The sequence below is a fragment of the Hyperolius riggenbachi genome, chromosome 12 (assembly GCF_040937935.1).
Source record: "Hyperolius riggenbachi isolate aHypRig1 chromosome 12, aHypRig1.pri, whole genome shotgun sequence".
Classification (NCBI taxonomy): Eukaryota; Metazoa; Chordata; class Amphibia; order Anura; family Hyperoliidae; genus Hyperolius; species Hyperolius riggenbachi.
In genome coordinates, this window is record NC_090657.1 from 100,132,409 (window position 1) to 100,156,571 (window position 24,163).

A 24,163-nucleotide genomic window follows, 5' to 3' on the forward strand; every position below is an offset into this window, starting at 1 on the left:
AGGGGGTATTGGGCCTAGCGGCGGGGAGGGGTGTCGGACCCCCCCTCCCTCGCCTGGGTCCCCCGCAGTGCTGGGCCGAAATTACGCATGAGCGTAATTACGCATCGTAATTCAATGTAAATTTACGCGTAAGCGTTACGCGTAACTTACGGTCTTACGCGTAATTATTTACGCGTAAGACCGTAAGTGGTATCGTAATTACACTGTCTACCGTAATTGCTAGGCATGCGTAATTTTACGAACACTTACGCGTAATTTTACGCGTAATTACTAACGTAAAATCTCCCATTTTCTAAGAGTAGCCAATCAGTCAACATCCTAAGCAACCAATAGTATCTTCTCCCGCCCTTCAGTATAAGCGTACGTTTTGACGCATACGAATGATATGTACGCAATAACTGTCACATTGACGGCTATTGCGTACATATCGTCCGCATGCGTCAAAAAATACGCATTAATGGGTATTACGGCACTACGCGTAACATCGTAGTGTAAGCGCCTTCATTACGGTATCCTTACGCGTAATTGCGTAAGTTTACGCGTAATTACAGTGATGTACCGTAGATAATTTCCTACGCCGTAACCGTAATTGCGTAATGCGTAATAGCGTAAAATTATGCGTAATGATCCGTAAGCGTAGATTTTTCCATTACGACCAGCACTGGTCCCCCGTCCTCCGCTCCCCTCCAGCTTGTTACGTCGCTGGCTGCAGCTATAAGAAGCAACGGGCGGGGATCACTCACCTCTTCCTCGTTCCAGCGTGCGCTCCACTGACGTCACTTCCTGCGGCGTAGCAGGAAGTGACGTCAGTGGAGCGCAGGCTGGAATGAGGAAGAGGTGAGTGATCCCCGCCCGTTGCCTCTTATAGCTGCAGCCAGCCAGGGACTTAACAAGCTGGAGGGGAGCGAAGGACGGGGGACCCAGGCGAGGGAGGGGGGGGTCTGACTCCTCTCCCCACCACTAGGCCCAATACCCCCTTCCTGCCCGCTATCCCCTCCAGCTTGGGCGCCCCCCCCACACCCACGGCTTGGGGGGGGGGGGGGCAGCGACGGCGATTTCTTTAAAGTTTGCCTCAGGCGGCAAATGGTCTAGGGCCGGGCCTGGAAACAGTAGATGCCAGATAGTATGGACTGCACAGGGAAACAAAGGGGTAGGAGTACTTTTTATCTTCCTCTGTTTAAGAAAAATGTTTTGCCTATGAACATCAACAAACATACAGGGACGTTAACTACCTATCAAGGGTCCATCATGCAAAAACTGTTAAGGGACCCCCTTTCCTACATTCAATATCCCCACCCCTGCAGCAGGGCCAGCAGGAAGTAAGGGGCCCAGAGTTCTTCCTCCTCCACCAGGTCCCCCCTATCATGCTCCCTGGCCATGGGTCATTCAGAGCCTCAGATCAGCATGGCAGCAGTGATGGCTGGAGCTTGCCTCTACCACATTCTGGTCTCCCCGGTACTCCTGCTGCAACCACTAGGTGTCACTGTGCTCTCTGGTCTCTACCTTACTTTCTGTCTCGGTTTTTCTGCACATTGAGCAAGGAGGTAAACACTGTGCTCCTTCACCACTGTCATGTAATGATCCTACAATGAGATTGTGAAGCATCTGTTCACACACTAGATTTTCAGCTGAGTTTCCTCTAGCATGAGGGAGGGTTAACATATTAAAGCAAACCTAAAGTGAAAATGAACTGATGAGGTACATAATTGTATTTATAGTACTAATCACAAGTATGACTTGTCTGGAATCCCATATTCTTACTATTCCAGGGGAATCACAGCATTTTTTTATTTTTTGCAGTCCAGCCTTGAAGAACCGGTATACACCCGTACCTGTTCACTGCACTCTGCAAGTCTGACCGGAGAAAAAGTGTTACTTAGGGTGAGTTAACACTATTCCTCATGTTAATTTACTGCCCATACTGCTGTATGAGAATGTTCACATACCTACTTCGGATTGGACCATGTTATCCTAAGGCCACATACAGACATCAGACCATAGTCTTTGGAAAATGAAAGATCACAGACCAATCTTACCACCCTTCATGTAGTATGAGAGCCATACTCTACACAGTCTATTCTATGGAGCTGAACTCCACATCAGATAGAAATCTTTGCAAGATGCTGCACACACAGATGCTGTACAGACACAAAAGATCAGTATCTGCAAAAGATCTGTTCCTGCCAAAAATCCATTCCTGCAAATTGCAATGATAGTCTATGAGATCTGCAGATCATCATACACACATGATTTAACTGACATTGATCTGCAGATCTCATAGACTATCATTGCAATTTGCAGGAACGGATTTTTGGCAGGAACAGATCTTTTGCAGATACTGATCTTTTGTGTCTGTACAGCATCTGTGTGTGCAGCATCTTGCAAAGATTTTTTCCTGATGTGGAGTTCAGCTCCATAGAAAAGACTGTGTAGAGTATGGCTCTTATACTACAGGAAGGGTGGTAAGATTGGTCTGTGATCTTTCATTTTCCAAAGACTATGGTCTGATGTCTGTATGTGGCCTAACACACAAAACATACAGAGTGTGTGCTGCATTACTGCATAAAGAGATTCCTAGCTTTTTCTATTTGTGTTTCACTCACCTTGTATCAGCCAAATAGAGCAAATCTGAGGTTAAAATTAGCAATAACCACCATTTCAAGATCAAATCAACCAACCTCAGCAAAACTGAAAATAGGAAAATAGTGTCCAGAGCTCACTTCAGTTATCCTCTCCTTCATTGTTGTTTTCCTGCTGTTTATCACAGCTCTATTCACTGAGTTATATACACAGAGACCATGGATTTCTCAGAATCAGGCGATTGGAAAAAATAAATTGTTTCGGCAAGAGATAAGGCTCATGGGACCTATTTATTAAGCATAAGCACTGTGATCTAAAATTTCCATCAGATTGCATTGTTGAAAAAAAAAAAATCACTATTCTCAGGTATTTAGTAAAGAACAGTTTTCATTGTAACCCCCTCACGACCGTCGGGAGTGTGGCATCTCCAGAACCGCGTAACGCCAATTGGCGTCAAGTCCTGGGGACGAGTTTTGCAGGAGATTGCATGTGCATCCCTGCTTGAATGATGGAGCTCCACTCCTTCATTTACACTGTACAGCGCTGCGATCTACGGCAGCTCTGTACTGGGGACAGCCGTGTGCCACTCGGCTGTCCCCTGGGGATGAGTTGTGGGGAAAACTGAGTGTGTGTTTTAAAATTTGCAATTAATGAGCAGTTAGTGGACTGTGCTTTAATAAAATAAAAAAAATAATTGTTTCAAATTATATTTTAATAATGTTAAATTAATCGTTTGCCCCCTCTATCTGCTCCCTGCTGGCTGCTGCTTATAGCATACTCTAGCTTAAAAAGAAGACAAAGACCAAGTGCTGAATCTTGCACTAATGCTGATATTTTCTCTGCTATGTTTATTGGTTGCTATGGCAATCAGTAGTACTTTTTAAGTTTCTTTTACCCTTAGTGTTTGTTGTAAGCAGTGTCCAGCGGGGTGCAAGTGGTGGTGGCGGAAGGGTGGAGGATGCCGTATTACAAATTACATTGCAGACAATTATTTGACCTCAGTAAAGTCACTGCAGTGGTGCATTATTTGTGCAAATTACCCCCACTCCCACAGCTGTGATAGGTGATGGGCCACTGACTTGTATTGCAGCACATAACTTAGGAAGTGATGGTGCAGTATTACTACTCAAAGGTAAACTCACCAAAACCATGCAGATGTGGTGCAAAGAGAACTTTGAATATAATCATTTTCCATACATATTAATAAGATGGCTTCAAGACATCTGCTCCCCCATTTCCTCCAAGAGAAGTGTAGGGGTACATTAACATTCCAACTGAGGATTCTCATTGGTCAGTTCAATGAACCCATAGGAAACCCTGGTGGGAGATCCAAAGATGATTCTGCTGGGGATTCAAATTACGTCTTATCTATCGTATTTTTAATTGCATATACCGTATATTTCCGCATATAAGACGACCCTCCAACCTTTCCAGTTAAAATATAGAGTTTGGGATATACTCGCCGTATAAAACTACCCCTCTTCCAACGCACGCCAAATAAAAGAAAATAATAATAATAATCGTACATCGGTGCTATGTATGAACAGATATTACTGTATGTGTTACCCAGTATATAACAGCATATAGGTGATTGACTGTTTGGATTGGTCAACTCTCCCTCTGCCTAAGTGGATTGGTCAGCTCTCCTTGTCTACCTGTTTTATCAGAGCAGCATGGAAGAATAGATTGCGCTGTACCCATAAAACATTCCTTTATCATTCTTCTGGCCCACCCTTGTATCCTATTTACCTCCTTCTCTGCCTCTCAGATCTCGCACATATGCACCTGCACCGCTTCACTGCAGTCCTCAGGAGCGAGATCTGAGAGTCGGTAACAGGTTAGGGCGTATAACACTACCCCCAGCTTTTCAGAAGATTTTCATGGGTTAAAAAGTAGTCTTATACCCCAATATTTTCAATATTATGATCGAAACACCGGATCATAATGTAGATCAGAATTTTGATCAGAATTATGATTGAAAGCAAAATTGTGTAGTGTATGGCCAGCTTAGCTTCAGTATGCAGTGATATGAGAGAAAAGGGAGCCTTGGCAAAAGGAAACTTTGGATTTGTCCAATCTAAATTGGGGGAATAGCATTAGAGCAGTTCTAAGTTGAATACAATTTACATTACATTTGCATGCAAGTACGATTAATTAGCATCTTATTCACTATCTCTTGTAAGGAGCCGTATTGGTATCCCAATATTCTGTCATGAATAGGTGCCGCCAGTACAGGTAGCCAGATATAGGTGCAGCCAATATAGGTAGCCTGGAATAGGTGCCGCCAGTACAGGTAGCCAGATATAGGTGCAGCCAGTATAGGTAGCCTGGAATAGGTCCTGCCAGTACAGGTAGCCAGATAAAGATGCAGCCAGTATAGGTAGCCAGGTATAGGTGCCGCCAATACAGGTAGCCAGGTATAGGTCCACCAGTACAGGTAGCCAGATATAGGTGCAGCCAGTATAGGTAGCAGTTATAGGTGCCCCAGTATAGGTAGCAGGTAAAGGTGCCCCAATACAAGTAGTAGGTATAGGTGCCCACAGTATAGGTAGCAGGTATAGTTGCACTAGTATAGGTGGTAGGTATAGGTGCCCCTGTATAGGTAGCAAGTATATGTGCCACTTCAGGGAGGGTAGCCGACATCATCCTTCCTCCCTCCACAGGGGCCCCCATCCTGTGGCCCCGTGCAGAGCTGGAGCACAGCAGTGCGGTGTGTAATTACTTACCCGATCGCTCGATTCATGTGGTGTCCCCTCCGGCAGCAGGCTCCTCTCTGGTCACCCGATCTCTGTATGACGCGTATCTAATCACACCTTATACAGTGAAACATGAAGAAGAGAGGAGACGGCTGCTGGTGGGGGACATGTAAGTAATTACACACTTCCGCTCTGCAAAGACGCATGTGGATGGAGGGAGGAATGATGTCAGCCATCCATCCCCACTGCTTCCTGGGGGACAAACTGCCAAATAACGTACTAGGTAGGTTGTTGGCAGTTAAAGCCCTTGCCTGCCAAAACATACCTAATATGTGCTAATATGGCAGTTAAAGGGTTAAAACATTTTCTAGTTGATGGACTCTTTTAAGGTGGCCACACACCATACAATTAAAGGTTCCAATTTTACACCAGTTCGATACTTATGATTGTTTATCCCCAAAAATCGAAAGCTTTCTTTTTGTTTTGTTCTAGAAATCTGATCGAATTTCCCGTTTTTACAGTATTTGATAAAAGAAGATCAGGAGTTTTGCATTTTTCTGATCAATTTTTATCAAAATTGTATGGTGTGCGGTAGATTGTCCACTTCTTAATGTACAGACCCAAGCAATTTTTGAGTTTTCAATCATTTTTTTTCATAATTGGCAATCATTATTTTCATAATTAGGGAAGAATTGAACATTCTGTATGTAAGTGGCACATTGGTCAGATTTTTGAAATGTTTCAATTAGTCAGAATTGATTTCAATTCTTGAATTGAAAAGATATTTAAAAATTGTATGGTGTGTGACCACCTTAAGAGTGGGAATAGGGGATTAAATTGACAAAATAGTTGCTTTGTATTTCAGCAGGCCTGAGCTCTGCCAAGTTCTGACAAGTCTGCATACCATTCTTGGTACTGGTGCCAGTTCTTGACATTTCCAGGGTGCTGAGAGGGGCATAGTCAGCACAACAGTGGCATGGGGTGGATGTGAGAAATGTAACATGAAAGTTAGGTTTGTGAGCAAAAATGTATTATAGGCTTTTCAACCTGTGGTACGCATACTTGTTGGCCAGGTGATGCACACCAGGTTTGCCTGCCACTTTATGGCCTGCATGACACTTGTCCTGCCTGCCTCCACAAAGTTTGACTCCCCCTTGCTTCTTGCTTCAGACCTCAGATCAGTGGAGAAGAGACAGCCAGGAGTACAATGCACAGTGACAGCGTGCATACAGGAAGTGACATTAGTGCTCACTTCCTGTATTTTAAGTATACACGCCGTCACCGTGCACCATTTGCCTGGCTGTCTCTTCACTGCGGCTGGCTTACCGATGATCTGTGGTGTGAACTATATCGCAGGGCAGCACAGCAAGGAGTGAGCAAGGGTGGAGCCGAGGTTTGTGGTGAGTCTAGCTCTCAGCTCTCTGGTGGTGGGACTAGGCTACCTACAATTAAGGGAGGAACTTGCAAGGCTACATGTATTGGGCATGATTCACAAAGCTTTTTCACCTATTTTCCTCGGTTTTCACTTTATCCATGGGTTGGTGCACACCAAAAACCACTAATGGATCCGCAAACGCTAGCGGTTTTTGAAGCTGCTGATTCTAGGCATGTTTAGAGAGATTTTCTAAACATGTCTAGTGTTTTTTTTGGAGCATTTTTGTGTAGCAGATTTTATATTTTGTTACAGTAAAGCTGTAACTGAACAGCTACTGTAACAAAAACGCCTGGAAAACTGCTCTGATCTAGCGTTTTTCAGAGCAGTTTTTCACTTTCCTATATTTTACATTGAGGCAGAAACACCTCAGATGTCTCAAAAATGCTGACGGACCTGAGTTTGCGTTTGGGGGAAAAAACAAGCTGCTCTGGTGTGCGCCAGCCCATTAAAATACATTAGCCAATTGGTTTTCTACCCCCAAGCGTTTTAAAAAACGTTCAGAACCGCTCTTGATGTGCACCAGGCCAGCCTTAAATTACATGTTTAACCTCCTATAGAGCAAAAATATAATATAATTGAGCTAAGAGAAGAGATATTGAAATGAAGTTAATCAGGAACAACTTACTTTGAGTGATTATTTTGCTTGTAAATGTGCTGAAAGGTTATTTTTTATTAATGAGATGATAAATAATTCATTTATGAGAAGTTTTGTGAATAGAGCCCATTGGCAATCTACCTACAGATTGTCAATAATGACAATCTGTAGGCTAGCACTCTAATTGTAGTCGTGTTCCCCACCAATGCCGCCTACTTTTCCCCTCCCATGTGCCCTCTTTTCTTAAAGTGTAACTGTAAGAAAAAAGTACCCCTCGGGGGTACTTAATTCAGTCAGGGTAAGGCCTTTGTATCCTAATGAGGTGCCCCCTTCCTTCTCAGTAGATGGGATCCAGCGCTGGGAGCCCCAAAGTTCTCCTTGTCGGTGTGTGCGCATGCGCTATGCTGCTCTCCGTTCAGGCTCCAGCAGACACAGCCAAGCCTGATCACGTGCAATCTACTGTTCAGGCACTACAGTCAGGTAACTGGCATTGCTTAAAAGTAAATAAATATGGCAGCCCCCATATCCCTTTCACTTCAATTCTCCTTTAACTGCTCACTTTTTTCACTGTAGTGGCCCCTTTAAACAGTTAAAAGTTGACAGTTTAAAAAAGACAGTTAGAAAATGTCAGTTTAAAAACAGTTGGAATTTAGCAGTTGAAAAATGACAATTGAAAAACAACAGTTTAAATTTGGCAGTTGAAAAACAACAGTTGAACTGTCATTTTTTAACTGTCATTTTCCCATTGCCATTTTCCAACTGTCGTTTTCCAACTGTTTTTTTCCAACAGCCATTTTTCAACTGTCATTTTTCAACTGTCAAATTTCAACTGTCGTTTTCCAACTGCCATTTTTTAACTGCCATTTTTTCAATGGTCATTTTCGACTGTCATTTTTCAACTGCCCCATTTCAACTGTTGTTTTTAACTGTCATTCTCCAACTGCCAAATGTTAACTGTCATTTTTCAACTGCCATTTCCAACTGTCGTCTTCCAACTGCCATTTTACAACTGACATTTTCAACTGACATTTTCAACTGCCACTTTCCAACTGTCAAATTTCAACTGTTGTTTTTCAACTGCCATTTTCCAACTGTCAAATTTCAACTGTCGTTTTCCAACTGACATTTTCCACTTCCATTTTCAAACTGTGATTTTTCAACTGCCAAATTTCAACTGTTGTTTTTAACTGTCATTCTCCAACTGCCAGATGCTATCTGTCATTTTTCAACTGCCATTTCCAACTGTTGTTTTCCAACTGCTGTCTTCCAACTGCCATTTTTCAACTCCTTTTTCAACTGCCATTTTTCAACTGCCATTTTCCAGCTGCCAAACTGCCATTTCCCAACTGCTGTTTTCTGACTGTCATTTTTCAACTTCCATTTTCTAACTGCTATTTTCAACTGCCATTTTTCAACTGTCATCTTTCAACTGCCATTTCCAACTTTCATTTTTCAACTGCCAAATATCGACTGTTTTTAACAGTCATTCTCCAACTGCCAAATTTTAACTGTCATTTTCCAACTGCTGTTCAGTTGAGCGCACATGCAGCACCACACACACCTAAAGGACTTACAGACCTGTTTGCGCTCGATCTCGGTAAACGCAGCGTTTGGTCTGTCAGTGTGAAGCGGGCATAACCCTTACATTACCACTCTGCAGCCCTTTATTCCTCAAATGTAGGAATGTACTGTGATTTCTGCCTTTTAGGGATAAAAACCCAACTCTGCTTCAACTTCGTAGTTTTTGGTGGGACTTTTGGCATGGATCCCCCTCCAGCATGCCCCTGTCCAGGTGTTTGACCTTTAAGTGGTTAAACTGTTTTTAGTCATTTTTACACATCTTTTGGGGTTCCTCCCTCCCAGTATTTTAGTGCTTGTTTTCCTTGCTATGGGGTGAAAATTTATTTTATAGATAACAATAGAATAAATAAAAAGGCCCTTGCTGCACCAATCTTTTTATTTCTCACTACATTATAGCTTTTCAGCACATACCAAGCAAAGACATTCACTTAAAATATGAGCTGTCTGTTTAATTGAAAGCACACCTTAACTGAGAGGGCTATTGAGGCTGCCATGTTTATTTCCTTTTAACCTTCCTGGCGGATACCAATATTCTGTACTTACCTTATAAGCAAGATGAGTCGGGAGGAGGGGTGTGGGAAATGGGAGGATGAGGGGTAGACCAGGCTTATATGTGTCAGCCATGAATGTAAGTTTGTAATTGTGTATATGTGGCTCACCTGCGTGGGCACTTTTTGGTTAAAGCAGAATATAACCCTGCATTTCAACTTTGCCCTAAAACATTATTTACAGCATATTATATGCAACCAGCATTTTTTTTTTTACTAGACCAGCATTGGAAGGGTTAAACACAGAGGTTTAAAGTTCTGTGGAGAGATATGCAGAAGTTCAGATAGATACATTTAGGCTGGTTTCACAGTGGTACGTTACAGGCACACGTTAGAGCAGCCTGTAACGCACCCCACCGCACAGTAATGAAGAATCAGTGGGCTGTTCACAGTGCCCACGTTGCGTTACAGTGTAACACTGCGCCATAATATAACGTACTGCATGCAGTACTTTGTAAGCGGCAGAGCCGCGTTAGACTGTTTGCACTTGCTCAGTAACGTTGGGGAGGAGCGGAGAGCGGCCAGGCACATGGCTAATTAATATTCACTGCACTCAGTGACGTGCAGTGTTTACGTCCTGGAGCGGCCGCTCTGTGCGGCGATTGGCCGGCGGGACCACGTGATGCCGCATGCGTCCAAGAGTGCGCATCACGGCATCACGGACGCCAGAGTGAGCTGCACAACGCGGCTCACTCTGACGTCCAAAGCAGAGAGCACCAGGCGTTGCGTTAGGGGCACGTTGTGCGACCATAACGTCCCCTAAAATGCAACTTCCTGGTGTGAAACCAGCCTTAAAGAGAATCTGTATTGTTAAAATCGCACAAAAGTAAACATACTAGTGCGTTAGGGGACATCTCCTATTACCCTCTGACACAATTTCGCCGCTCCTCGCCGCATTAAAAGTGGTTAAAAACAGTTTTAAAAAGTTTGTTTATAAACAAACAAAATGGCCACCAAAACAGGAAGTAGGTTGATGTACAGTATGTCCACACATAGAAAATACATCCATACACAAGCAGGCTGTATACACCCTTCCTTTTGAATCTCAAGAGATCATTTGTGTGTTTCTTTCCCCCTGCATCTCTCATGCACTGAAGTTTCAGGCTGCTCGTTTCTTCCTGCAAACAGCTTTGCACTTGTCTATAATTCCTCAGTATGTGAAAGCCCAGCCAGCTCAGAGGAGGATTTATCCAGCTTGTAAAAGATAAGAGAGAAGAGAGAAGCTGCTCTAATCCTAAATAACACACAGGCAGTGTGCATAGAGGGGCCTGGAAGGGGGAGTTCATAGCAGAACCACAACACTGAAGAACTTGGCAGCCTTCCAGACACAGGCTGACAAGTCTGAGGGCTCGTTTCCACTAGTGCGGCGTGCGTCTCGTAGACGCACGCCGGCACTGAGCGGGTGGGCGGGATCGCAGGCGATTCCCATCAGCCGTGCCATGCACGGCTATGGGAATCGCAGCCTCCGCCGCGAATTCTGTGGGGGTTTCCGGCCGAATCGCTACTGCAAGCGATTCGGCCGGCGGCGCCGTTGTCCCCTATGGCAGAGTTTCCCCGCGCGATTTGCCTGCGGGGAAACTCTGCGGATTCGCGGCCGTTTCCGCGAGAGTGGAAACGGGCCCTGACAGGGGAAAGATACATTGCTTTATTACAGAGACTGTGATAGTAGAACGTGCTGCAGTAAGCTAGAACACATTAGAATAGCTTTTGGAACTTGTAGGATGATAAAAAACAGGATGCAATTTTTGTTACGGAGTCTCTTTAACTAAATAGAATGTAACAAGTGATAAATGTTACACACTCTTTGGCTGTCCTCCAGCTCCTTCTCAGTAATAGAGAGTGAGTCACATTACACACTTAGATAAATTTATGTAAACAAAATGTATCTAGGTAAGCTTCGGATGCGTCTGCAGTTCTCTCCAGGAACTTTAAAGCCCTGTGTAACCTCTATCAAAATCAATAAAAAGAATAAAAAAAAAAAATAACCTTCCTGGCGGTAAGCCCGAGCTGAGCCACGCAGGAGGATTTCTCAGGCCCTGCTGGGCTGATACGCATAATTCTTTTTTTTTTGTAGACGCAGCTAGCACTTTGCTAGCTGCGTGTACTGCCCGATCGCCGCCACTCCGCGCCGATTCCCCGCTACGCGTCGTGCAGTCCCCCCAGACTTCATGCGCTGCCTGGTCAATCAGTGCCAGGCAGCGCTGAGGGGTGGATCGGGACTCCCTTTGACGTCACGACGTCGATGACGTCATCCCGCCCGTTGCCGGGGGAAGCCCTAATGGAAATCATGTTCAGAACGGGATTTCCGGACGGTAGGGGGATGCCGCTGCACACTAGCTACATGATTAAAAAAATGTTTTAAAAAATTGTGCTGTGCTGACCCCTGGCGGTTTTAATTGACCGCCAGGAGGGTTAAACAATGCAAGTTGCTTGGCTGTCCTGCTGATCCCCTGCCTCTAATACTTTTTTTTTTTAACAGTTAAGTTTTACTGCCTCTAGTACTTTAACCACTTCCGGGTTCCGGGTGGTTTGGATGATCTGTGCTGCGGGGGCTCTTCAGCCCGCAGCACAGATCAGATAGCAGGCAGGGCGATCAGACTTCCCCCTCCTTTTTTCCCCACTAGGGGGATGTCCTGCTGGGGGGGGTCTGATCGCCACCGCGCTGCTGTGCCTAGCGGGGGGGGGGGCCTCCTCAAAGCCCCCCTCCGCAGCGCTATTCCTCCCTCTGCCTCCTTCCCTCCCTCCCCTCTTCCCTCCTCTCTTCATTATGGGCTGCGCAGGCCGGAAATCCGTCCTGCGCCGCCTCAGATAGGCTTCAGCCTATCAGATGCCGGCGATCCCCGGCCAATGAGAGGCCGGGGATCGCCGATCTCCTTCACGGTGCTGCTGCGCAGCAGCGCCGTATGTATGTAAACAGCGGGAACATCTTCCCTGCTGTTTACATACATACGGCGCTGCTGCGCAGCAGCGCCGTGAAGGAGATCGGCGATCCTCGGCCTCTCATTGGCCGGGGATCGCCGGCATCTGATAGGCTGAAGCCTTTACCCTGCGAGCCGCGATCAGAGGCTCGCAGGGTGTTCACGGAGACACCCTCCGTGAACTGACATGGAACATGGAAACCGCTTCAGGATGCAGGGGCGTACTTATGCATACGCAGAATCCTGAAGTGGTTAAACCATAGACCCTGAACAAGCATACAGATTAGAGAATTCTGGCAGAAGTCTGACTGGATTAGCTGCATGCTTGTTTCAGGCGTGTGATTCAGACAGTACTGCGGCCAAAGGAATCCACAGGGTGCCAGGCAACTTGTATTGTTTAAAATTAAATAAATATGGCAGCCTCCATATATCTCTCAGTTCAGGTGTACTTGATTTGATTTTCCCTTTTATCACCTTTATTTATACAGTAGTACTTTTTTACTTATAGTATAGAAAATGTATCATGCAAGACACATGAGAAAACACTTCACACAAAGTGTAAAGTGAAATAACTTGTGTGAATAGTTTCATGCATTAGGGATGACAATTCTGCCCCATACTTTCCTATATGATGATGGTTATTAGGAGAATAAGGGTGGAGATAATTATGTTTACTGCTATACCTTAATTCCATTAATCCAGAGCTGCCATTCAACAAGATGCTTTCTTGAAAAGACTATGAAGGAACTTAGTTGGGATTTTAGACTGCATTCTCATCAGGACTCTGCATAGGGAAGGAGGGAGGGAGGCACTAGGGGAGGGGAGTGAGCCGCCTCTCCATTATCAGACGCCTGTAGGCATGTGCCTACTGTGCCTTATGGTAAATCCAGCCCTGGCCTGTACACTAGTGCAGGGGGAAGGAGGCACCCCTTCAGTATCACTGTGGTGAGAGTACTGTGGTGCATGTCCTCTCACCACAGTGATACTGAAGGGTTGCCTCCTTCCCCCTTAGGTAGTGTGCAGGCCAGGGCCGGATTTACCATAAGGCATTGTAGGCACGTGCCTACAGGCTCCTGATGGAAAGGCATCTCACTCCCCTCCCCTAGTACCTCCCTCACTCCTTCGCTATGCAGAGTCCTGATGAGAGTTTAAATGAGGGGTTACTCACCCTGCTTTCGTCATTCCACTGACAAGTGCTCCCTTCAGTCAGGGGCACCACTAGCTACATAATACTGAGGCACCTTTAGCTAATTAATATTGACGGTTCTTCTGGCTACCTAATACTAAGGGGCACCTGTAGCTACCTATGACGGGCAAGGGAAGTAAGGGACAATTTGACAGCTGGGACAGCCAGAACAGTTGAGGTGCAGTTCGGTGGGGGTTTGTAGGTTCATGAAGGGGGAAGTCTAAGGTTCCAGGACATCTGTGCCTATAGGCTCCTGTGAGGTAAATCCAGGCCTGGTACAGGCAGGCAGGGGCAGTACCATAAAAGGTTTCTCAAGCAGATATTTAACTTCATGACAGATTCCTATTCATTGATGTAAAAGAACGTCTTTGTCTTAGATCTGAAACTTGGAGCATTCTGTTGTATCAGCCAGATGCCTAGGGTAAAGCAGAATAATGTGAGAGCTGTATGTAGGCTGTATGTAGGCTGATTTTACTCTCCAGTGACTGCAGTTCGACGTCCATCACTTCTCTATAGTTCAAACATCATTTACACCCCATTCACCAGCCAGATGCAGCTGTACGGCCTCTGCTGCATTAAAATGCAAAAAAAGTAAAACGGCTAAAGTTTTGCCTTTTACTTTTGCATCTGGCCATTCATATCAAAAGCTGAATGGCTACATCTGTAAGCAAATTAACAACGCGTGGGTGGCCAAACTGCCCAGATCCAGACCTTCAGGCTCCATCTGGGGTGACAGGACCGCACAGAGCATCTGGCCTCTAACTCGCCTTCCACGTATTGGCTAGTCCGTAATTTCAGCAGCTTGCAGCTGAGAACCTTAGCTTAACTGATTGTGTAGTCTTGACTTGGACATAGACATCAGACAGCAGTGAGACTTTAGTAAGAAAAAAAGGAGAACAATGCTTTCTTTGTCCACAATGACAGGAACACTTATCACTCTTGTGCCTGCCTGTATTGGATAATGCAGACTCTGCAGGACACCTGGGTGGAAAGTGGATTTGGTTATCTTTCTACACTGATAACTATTGCCCCATATGGACTGGGTAGGATGCTAACGATGGATTTGCACAGCTTGCCATCTCAACATCTACCCCTTGCCTTGTCCTGTCACTTACAGTTCCATATACATGGCCAATAATGTCACGGTTGTCACCCGCTATAATTGTTAATTTCCTTTGCTGCTGATGCTCCGTCGTAACTCATAATGCTGGAAGCTCTGTGGAAGCATCATTGCTGACCCCTGTCTAAAATGTTATTTGCCTATCTGTTCATGCTGATCATTTGTCATTAGTTCTTTCCTGCTCATCGACCTTTCCTGCTCACTAACTCCAAATACCGGTTCAGTTTCAGCTTGTACTTTACATACTGCAAGACCCCACTCTGAGCATTCTTTTAAGAGCTCCCTCCTGCCTCCTCACCTAATCCACAGATGTACCCCCCACTCACTAAATTCCTTTACTCACCTAAGAAATTCCTCAACTTTGGGGGTCACATGAACCCAACCTTTTACTGGATTGTCTGTTTCCTTCTTGATCTAGCGCTGGGATTGCCCTGTCCTGGTGACACCTCATTTCTTGGCACAACTTGTTTTTCCATAGAAAAGAACAGGAAGGATGCTGAGTGGTAGACCAGCTCACCCACTCCCATGACCCCATATGCATTTTACATGTGCTGCGATGTATTTTGTCTTCCATGTCTTGAAAAAAAAAACACTTTTACTTGCAGAATTAACGATGCATGTATTTAAACACTGCCAACCTCTCATTCAGGGAAGTTTCTAGGCTAATTTGCACCCTCAACGAGGGTATAAAAATTGCACCCCCTTCCCCCCGTGGAGCCAGGTATAGGTGCCCGCAATATAGGTTAGCCAGATGCCTACTGGGCAGGTGCCTCCAGTATAGGTAGCCAGTATAGTTGCCCCAGTATAGGTTATCCAGGTAGGTGCCTCCAGTATAGATAGCCAGTATAGTTGCCCCCAGTATAGGTTACCCAGGTAGGTGCCTCCAGTATAGATAGCTAGTTTAGTTGCCCCCTGTATAGTTTACCCAGGTAGGTGCCTCCAGTATAGGTAGCCAGTATAGTTGCCCCCAGTATAGGTTACCCAGGTAGGTGCCTCCAGTATAGATAGCTAGTTTAGTTTTCCCCAGTATAAGTTACCCAGGTAGGTGCCTCCAGTATAGGTAGCAAGTGTAGTTGCCCCAGTATAGGTTAGCCAGGTAGGTTCCTCCAGTATAGTTGCCCCCAGTATAGGTTACCCAGGTAGGTGCCTCCAGTATAGGTAGCTAGTATAGTTGCCCCCAGTATAGGCTACCCAGGTAGGTGCCTCCAGTATAGGTAGCCAGTATAGTTTCCCCCAAGGCATAGGTGCAGCGGTGATGGAGAGCTTGCATAGCACAGTAATAACTCACCTTCCGGGATCCCTGCAGCCTCTTTCTTCTTCTTCTCCCAGGCAAACATCGCGTTGGTACCAGTGCCCCCCTGTGATGACATGCGGCTATGTGATCACAGGGGGCGCTGTTACCAATTCGGCGGACCCCTGGGAAAGGAAGAAGAAAGAGGCTGAGGTGGATCCCAGAAGTTGAGTTATTACTGTGCTATGCCAGCTCTCCATTACCGCTGCACCTACGCTTGACTACCTATACTGGAGGCATCTACCTAGATAACTTATACTGGGGGCAACTATACTTGCTACCTATACTGGAGGCACCTACCTGGCTAACCTAGCCAAGGAAGGTGAGTTGTTTTAGTTCCAAGGAAGGTGAGAACTCTATGCCCGCTGCTGCACCGTGGCGCTCCAGGTGGTCACCCAGTCTGCCTGCTCCTAGAAACTGGGCTGCTCTCATTGAATGTGCTTACTAACATTACCCATAGACTCTTACTTAATGACATGCAGAAAAATGTGTGCCATGTTATGGACAACACAGGCTTGTACTGTAATATGTATGGCCACACAGCATATAATGTGTGCAAACCCTTATGGTGGCCACACACATTACAATTTTTTTTAGTTTCAATTTAACATGAACTTAATGCTCGCGGTGACATGGGTGTGTTCTTGTGCAGGGCGGGCAATCCTTCGGAGGCTGCCAGGGGAATCCAGGAGCAGAAAAGCTGCAGTAAGGGACACAAATGACTTCTAGGAGCTGGAAGAAGACCCAGGTAATTTAAGCTACATTTATTTTGTTCACCTCGGAAATCCTTTAAGGGATGTGATTTCTTTAAAAATCACCCATAGCATTACATTACCAAGGGCTTTTTAAATCACAAGTGCTTTGAAAAGAGCTGCTAGTGGGTCCCACGCCTAAAGGTGAAATAATGTTTGCGCCTGGTGTTCCACTTTAATTCTCTGAAAGAAATGATTCATATAGCACTGATATGAAAGGATAGTTTCCCTTTATGGGTAAGAGGATTTCAGTGATGGACGTTTGCATGCGATTCCTCCACTCTGCTGCATTAGTAATTTTTGCTGCTTTCAGAAAGTAATGAAAAACAACAGGTGGTTGTTTTATAAGCAATTAGCTGGTAGACAAAGGTATAATTTACACCATCATTGAGTCCTAATAAGCTGTAGCTGCCTCAGCTCTTACTCAGAAATCAGAAGAGAGGCTCTGCAGGGGAACATCTGAGTGTACAGGGGGAGTTCATATACCATAAAATGTTTGAAAAGATTAATCTGGCACTTTAACTCGGAGTAAGATGAAGATATATGGCTATTCCATCCCTAATAAAAAGGGTGATGTTTGGGTTATAGATTCTTTCATATCTCTTTACCCTTGGCGTTCCCACCTCTTCAGTCTTTTCCAAATGGCTTCACATTTCAGTTTTATCCTGCTTTTATTCCCTCTTTGAACATTTAAAGCAACATGAGCCCTGCTTTAAAAAAAAACAAGAGAAAAAAAGGGTCAATTACTGTCAGAAGTGCTCAAGCACATACGTTTGTTCTGGATTTCTTATTATTAGCAGCTATGAATCAAACTTAGCAAAACCTGTGATGGCAAACAGGTCAGAAGCACTATTTTTTAAAAGCCAGCAGGCTTATAATCGATTTTACTGCATGGTGCAAGGGAAACAATGATATTAAAGTCTTAGCTCATTAAACGCCAGATTACATTTTTCTTTTTAACTAATTTTACCCATCACCTTATAATTCATTTTGTCTGTTATCCTAAAAGGTGCTAAATATTTTAGGTTTTACCTGAAAGTCCACTGTCACATGTGACTCAGTGGGCTTCCCTGCTAACCGATTTAGAAGCTAGGCCCATCTCGCGCTACTAATACTAAATCCACAACATGTGCGATAATTGTTGCCTGTTGGAAATTGTGAAAGGATCCCTCTGGCAACAATTTGGAAACCGATGCTGTACAGACATATTGTTAGCTTTCAGGCTAGCAATGCGTTCTGTTGCTATGGAAGGGGATCGGAGGGAGGACTTTCGGTAAACATTGGAGTGGATTCCTGCAGGGGGAGAGAGAGGAAATTACATTGTGATTGGTCCTGCTTGGTTGTAGGTGGTCCTTAAAGTGTACCTGAGAGGAAGGGGACTAAAAATGTTATACTTACCTGGGGCATCTTCCAGCCCACTCCGCGCAGATCGCTCCCACGTCGGTGTCTAAATCCTCCTAGATGCTCCGGTAGCAGTCCCATTCTCCTTGGCAAGTCGGGACCAGTTAGCGAAGGCTCAGTGCAGCAAAGTGTGCTCCCCCATCTCGCTCCTGTGGCTGGGAGCGTTCTGTGTCTGCACAGTAGCACTGCGCAGGCGCAGAACACTCGCAGCGAAGGACGCATGCGGCCAGGCCGCACATGTGCAGTACGCCCGACTGGCCAAGTAGAATGGGGCTGCAACTGGAGCATCTAGGAGGATTCAGACGCCGACGTGGGAACCATCTGCGCGGTCGGTGCTGGAAGAAGCCCCAGGTATGTATAAAACGTTAGTTCCCACTCGTCTCAGGGTCTCTCTAAAGGACAACTTAAGTGAGAGGGATATGGAGGCTGCCATATTTATTTCCTTTTAATCAATACCAGTTGCCTGGCTGTCCTGCTGATCCTCTGCCTCTAATACTTTTAGCCATAGACCCCAAACAAGCATGCAGCAGATCAGATGTTTCTGACATTGTCAAATCTGACAGGATTAGCTGCACGTTTGTTTCTTTTGTGATTCAGACACTGCTGGAGCCAAATAGACCAGCAGGGCTGCCTTGTATTGATTAAAAGAAAATAAATATGGTAGCCTCCATATCACCCTCACTACAGTTGTCCTTTAATGATCTAGGAAGACGGATCCTTAACACACCCGATCGGGATTGGTGGCCGATATGCACACAGAATGATTGTCAGCTGAAATGGTCATTATCGGCTGTTGGATCTTACTTGCTTCTCTGCTGACGCTACGTGTGCTCATGGCTCCTGCTCCTCCTGTTGTTGTTTTCATAAGAACCATGGTGTTTGATTCATTAAACGTATCCCATGAATTTACCTATTTTACTTATTTTTCATCTCAACCATAAGAAGAGTTTATTCAAGATATAAAAAGATTAGGTGCCTGAAGCAATTTCTTGCATAATTTCCGTCCTACATTAGCACCCACATAACCTACTGCCACATGTGGGACAGTTACCCCAATGTTTCCCATCCCATGTGAAATGCAGGCGATAGGTTTAGCGCATATCTGTCCTCATATTCAATGTTAAATAATGCCTCCTCAAATCTTATTAACTGATTAAATCAGATGTTTAGAATTCCAGATGGAAAAAAAAAATCCGTACAAGTTATTTCTCACACTGCCAGGTGAGCTAATATTTCCATAGAAAACACAATTCCCAATCGTATAAATTAATCAATAGCCAGCATGCTGCTGCTTCTTGGGGCAGAATTGGGCTTAGGAGAGATAATTCATAAGATAAAACAGATAAACAGAGACAATTCCTAAGATAAGTTTAGGAAATCAACCCCCCTGAGGAGTCGGAGTTGGAATTGGATGATTTTTGTACTGATTCCCAGTCCCAGATTTACCTCACAGGAGCCTATAGGCACAGATGTCCAGTAGACTTCACCCTCCATGAACCTACAAACTCTCAGCAAACTGCACTGCAAGTGTGCTGGCTGTCCCAGCTGTCACACTCCCTTACCCTTCATAGGTAGCTACAGGTGCCCCATAGTATTAGGTAGCCAGCAGGGGCATAGCTAGACTTAGTAGGGCCCCCTGCAAAAATGATAGCATGGCACCCCCTTTGTCTCCGAATCCCACGGGATTGGAAGTCGGCGAATTGTAGCAGAGTGTGTTCCCAAATATTAGGTAGCTAGAGGAACCTTAGTATTAAGTATCTAGTGGTGCCCCTGCTTGAAGGGAGATCTTGTCAGTGGAATGCCAAGAGCAGGAAGAGTAACCTCTCATTTACGCTCTCATCATTACGCTCTCTTATGGTAAATCTGGCCCTGCCGATTCCATAGCTCTGATAAGGCTGAGGAGTCAGAGTAATTTGTTTGGTAATTAAAACAAATGTCCCATCGATGGTAAAAGAGCGATTATCATTCATGTAGACCAATTCGTCCTGCCGGAACATTTTGGCCAATAATCACTGTTCCTTGTTCATACTGCACGATAGCAAACGATTGATCCATTTAAAGTACCCACGTGTTACAAGTTTTGCACTTCTTGTTTCTCATTCTCGCCTTTCAAGTAATGATCGGATCGGGAGACTGTCGTTGGGCCGTCGCTGAATTCAAATGTGCACCGGCATTGTTTGCTTGTCGCTTATTGTTAGGGATCGCTTGTTTTCTGACTACCATGGTTGTACGTGTGTATGGAGCCCTAACATGGCTCCCAATCATAATTTTCATCAATTTCTGGCAATACCCATTTACATTGTGGCCTATTGTAAGTGCAGGAGATTAGATTACTGGCACCAGAATGCAGCTGGAGGGCAGTACTTGCATTTGCTGGGATCCCAGGTGGAGTGCTCCTTTCTACAGTGACTGATCCAAACAAGAGAAAAACCAAGGGCACTGCTCCTTTAAGACTTTTTATTAGCGATGTGGATATACAGACAGCAAGGAGGGGGTTGAAGGACAGCCTGGCAACTGTTACGCGATGTGTGTCGCCTCTTCACAGTCAGTAGAACCGTGTATCAAAACTACATTACTGATTTGGGAAAATAGGGGGTTGATATACCTTATAAGTTCATTTTGTTTTTTCATTTAAGGCAGTGTTGCTCTCAAACCTGTCCTCATGGCTCCCCAATGGTGCATGTTTTGCAGGCAACCTCACCCATGCACAGGTGGGGCAATTAGTGTCTCAACTAAGTGGATTCCATGTAGCTGAGACACTAATTACCCCACCTGTGTATAGGTGATGTTGGCTGCAAAACATGCACTGTTGGGGAGTCACGAGGACAGGTTTGAGAAACACGGATTTAAAGGGGCACTATGGCGAAAAATTGTGAAATGTAAAATATGTGCAAACATGTACAAATAAGTACGTTTTTTTTCCAGAGTAAAATGAGCCATAAATTATTTTTCTCCTATGTTGCTGTCACTTACAGTGGGTAGTTGAAATTTGACAGAAGCGACAGGTTTTGGACTAGTCAATCTCTTCATGGGGGATTCTCAGGGATTTATTTCTTTTCAAAAGCACTTAGTGAATGGCAATTGCTCTGTCCAACTGCCAAAAACTGTGTAGCGAGCAGGGAAGCTGACCAGCATTGTTTAAATCCTTTTTAGGGAATATCTTTATAAATAATAAAAGCCTTGCTGAGAATACCCTATGGAGAGATGGACTAGTCCAAAACCTGTCGCTTCTGTCAAAAAAAAAAAAATTATGGCTCATTTTACTCTGGAAAAAACGTACTTCTTACTTGTATATGTTTGCACATATTTTAAATTTTAAATTTTTTTGCCACAGTGCCCCTATAAGGGTATCTCCAGTCACAGACAATAGACACTTTTGCAGTGGTCATGTTTAAATCCAATAGTCTGGAGCCCGTGGAGTAGGATGATTGGATGATTGGAGACAACGAAGAGTGGTCTGAGGTTTGGGGCCCAACTTCTTGACAGCTTATCGCCATTTTTGTTGTATTTTCTCTTCTCTCTTCTTTGGTTTCCATTTCTCCCTTCTGTCTTTTCCTTTCTTTCCTTTCTTTCAAAGAATCACCACAAAGAATCACCACAAAGAAGTATTACCACAAAGAATTACTGTACTACAAAGAAGTAGAAATCCAATAGTCTTATTATTAGAAATTATTTAGATTTTTACCATGAAATTGTGGCCCACAAATTGTTGCATGAGGGTCCCCTCTAGACTGTGCTCCACGAAATGCGTTATCGTTTTTATGTCTGATTATTAAAATATCTTTCCAATATTGGCGTTACCCCTTCTTCTTAGAGGTAAGCCATTTTATATTTATTCCTCCATGGTTATTTTTTGGGGCATCTTCTCCCTCTCATTGTGATACAAATTGACCATTACACTGCAGCATGGGGAACGATACTTAAAGCAGCAGGGACAGCCATACTATCCCAGGAAAAACAAACAAACACATATATAAGTATATAACTACTTATTCTCCTTACATAGCATATGTATTGTACTGTCCACATTTTGATATCAGTAAATTTTATATAGTAAATAAAGGAAATTCTGTTTGCCATCTTAATTCCTTTTGACTGAAGCCAAAACTGATGCAATTTACCTTACTTTTTTTTTCTCCTTGAAACTGCACTATCATAACTAGCTTGCTTTGTAAACACATGTGAGCGCAGCATAGATCAGATTTCAGCAGCTCACTGAACTGCCCTCAGCCAATCAGCGAGGAGCAGGAATGTGGGAGGGATGATGACAAGCTTCCTTCTCATAGGTAATGGAACAAATAGAGCCAGGCTGACTGAGATAAGATATATTACAGCTGAAACATTTCTGAATAGATTGGAGTGCTTGCAATACAGGGTAAGGCTGCAGGCTGTATAATAAACACAGAGCAGTGGGTATTTGATTTTGTGACTGACAATCCCTCTTTCAGAGTCTGTATTATAACAACCATAATTCTGTATATGATACATGTAAGATGCTCTCCATCCTGCCTGCATACAGGTGGCGCTAAAGCTCTGAACTTATTTACTAAGCAACCATAATTCCTTTTTATCCTTTTTTCCTATTACAGTAGTATATTTGTCTTACACTTATTACATGCCTGCATGCCTCTTTTCTCTGCTCCACTGTGATAGCGTACATAATGGAAGAACGATGCATGAATGTCTTTATTACCAGATTGGGGTGGATTACATATGTGGGAACACATAGGGGTAGGGGCTGATGAAAGGGCCCATTCTCACTTGCTGTGTTTTGGCACCGTTTTTGAGAAGTATGAATTTTGCAATACATGTCATTTACCACACAAAGCTCTGTGTGCCTTTTCAACATATCACCCCAGTTCAGTCCTATTTCCAAATGCACTGCTTGTAGTATTTCTATCCATTTTGCACTACCAGTAAAGTAATCGAGGACACAAACAAATTATGAACAAACTCCTGCAATTTTTTTCTTGTCTTTACTGTACCAGAAAATAAACAGTAGAGGGCTTGTGGTGTCTTCTCACAGGAAACAAAACTCCATATAGATCTCTCCAAAGAAGCCACGAAGACCCATTCACCCTGGGGTGATTTGCGGGCATTTATTGCTGATCGCCGGTGATCACTAGTGCTTTTAAAAACGCTAGTGTAATTAAAAGTACAGTGGGTTGCAAAAGTATTCGGCCCCCTTGAAGTTTTCCACATTTTGTCACGTTACTGCCACAAACATGCATCAATTTTATTGCAATTCCACATGGAAGACCAATACAAAGTGGTGTACACATGAGAAGTGGAACGAAAATCATACATCATTCCAAACATTTTTTTACAAATAAATAACTGCAAAGTGGGGTGTGCGTAATTATTCGGCCCTCTGAGTCAATACTTTCAATACAGCTCAGTCAGATTAGATGGACAGCGTTTGTGAACGGCAGTTTTCAGATCTTGCCACAGATTCTCAATTGGATTTAGATTTGGACTTTGACTGGGCCATTCTAACACATGGATATGTTTTGTTTTAAACCATTCCATTGTTGCCCTGGCTTTATGGTTAGGGTCATTGTCCTGCTGGAAGGTGAACCCCGCCCCAGTCTCAAGTCTTTTGCAGACTCCAAGAGATTTTCTTCCAAGTTTGCCCTGTATTTGGCTCCATCCATCTTCCCATCAACTCTGACCAGCTTCCCTGTCCCTGCTGAAGAGAAGCACCCCCCGAGCATGATGCTGCCACCACCATATTTGACAGTGGGGATGGTGTGTTCAGAGTGATGTGCAGCGTTAGTTTTCTGCCACACATAGCGTTTTGTATTTTGGCCAAAAAGTTCCATTTTGGTCTCATCTGACCAGAGCACCATCTTCCACATGTTTGCTGTGTCACCCACATGGCTTGTGGCAAACTGCAAACGGGACTTCTTATGCTTTTCTGTTAACAATGCCTTTCTTCTTGCCACTCTTCCATAAAGGCCAACTTTGTACAGTGCATGACTAATAGTTGTCCTTTGGACAGAGGCCTCAATTCACTAAACTTATCTCCTGTCTTTAATAACTCTTCAAGAGTTGTTACCA

At 44.3% G+C, this 24,163-nt stretch overlaps 1 protein-coding gene across 14 annotated transcripts in view; it reads left to right on the top strand.

Moving 5' to 3' along the window:
- The window catches only part of THRA (thyroid hormone receptor alpha), a 1,122,562-nt gene that overhangs the window by 272,904 nt on the left and 825,495 nt on the right, over positions 1 to 24,163 (top strand). For 12 of the 14 annotated variants that reach the window (XM_068262452.1, XM_068262453.1, XM_068262433.1 and 9 more), the window contains 2 exons: positions 1,801 to 1,881; positions 16,603 to 16,698. The gene's annotated coding sequence lies outside the window, so the exon portion shown is untranslated. The remainder of the gene's footprint in view (positions 1 to 1,800; positions 1,882 to 16,602; positions 16,699 to 24,163) is intronic. The other 2 variants (XM_068262438.1, XM_068262440.1) reach the window with 2 other exon arrangements.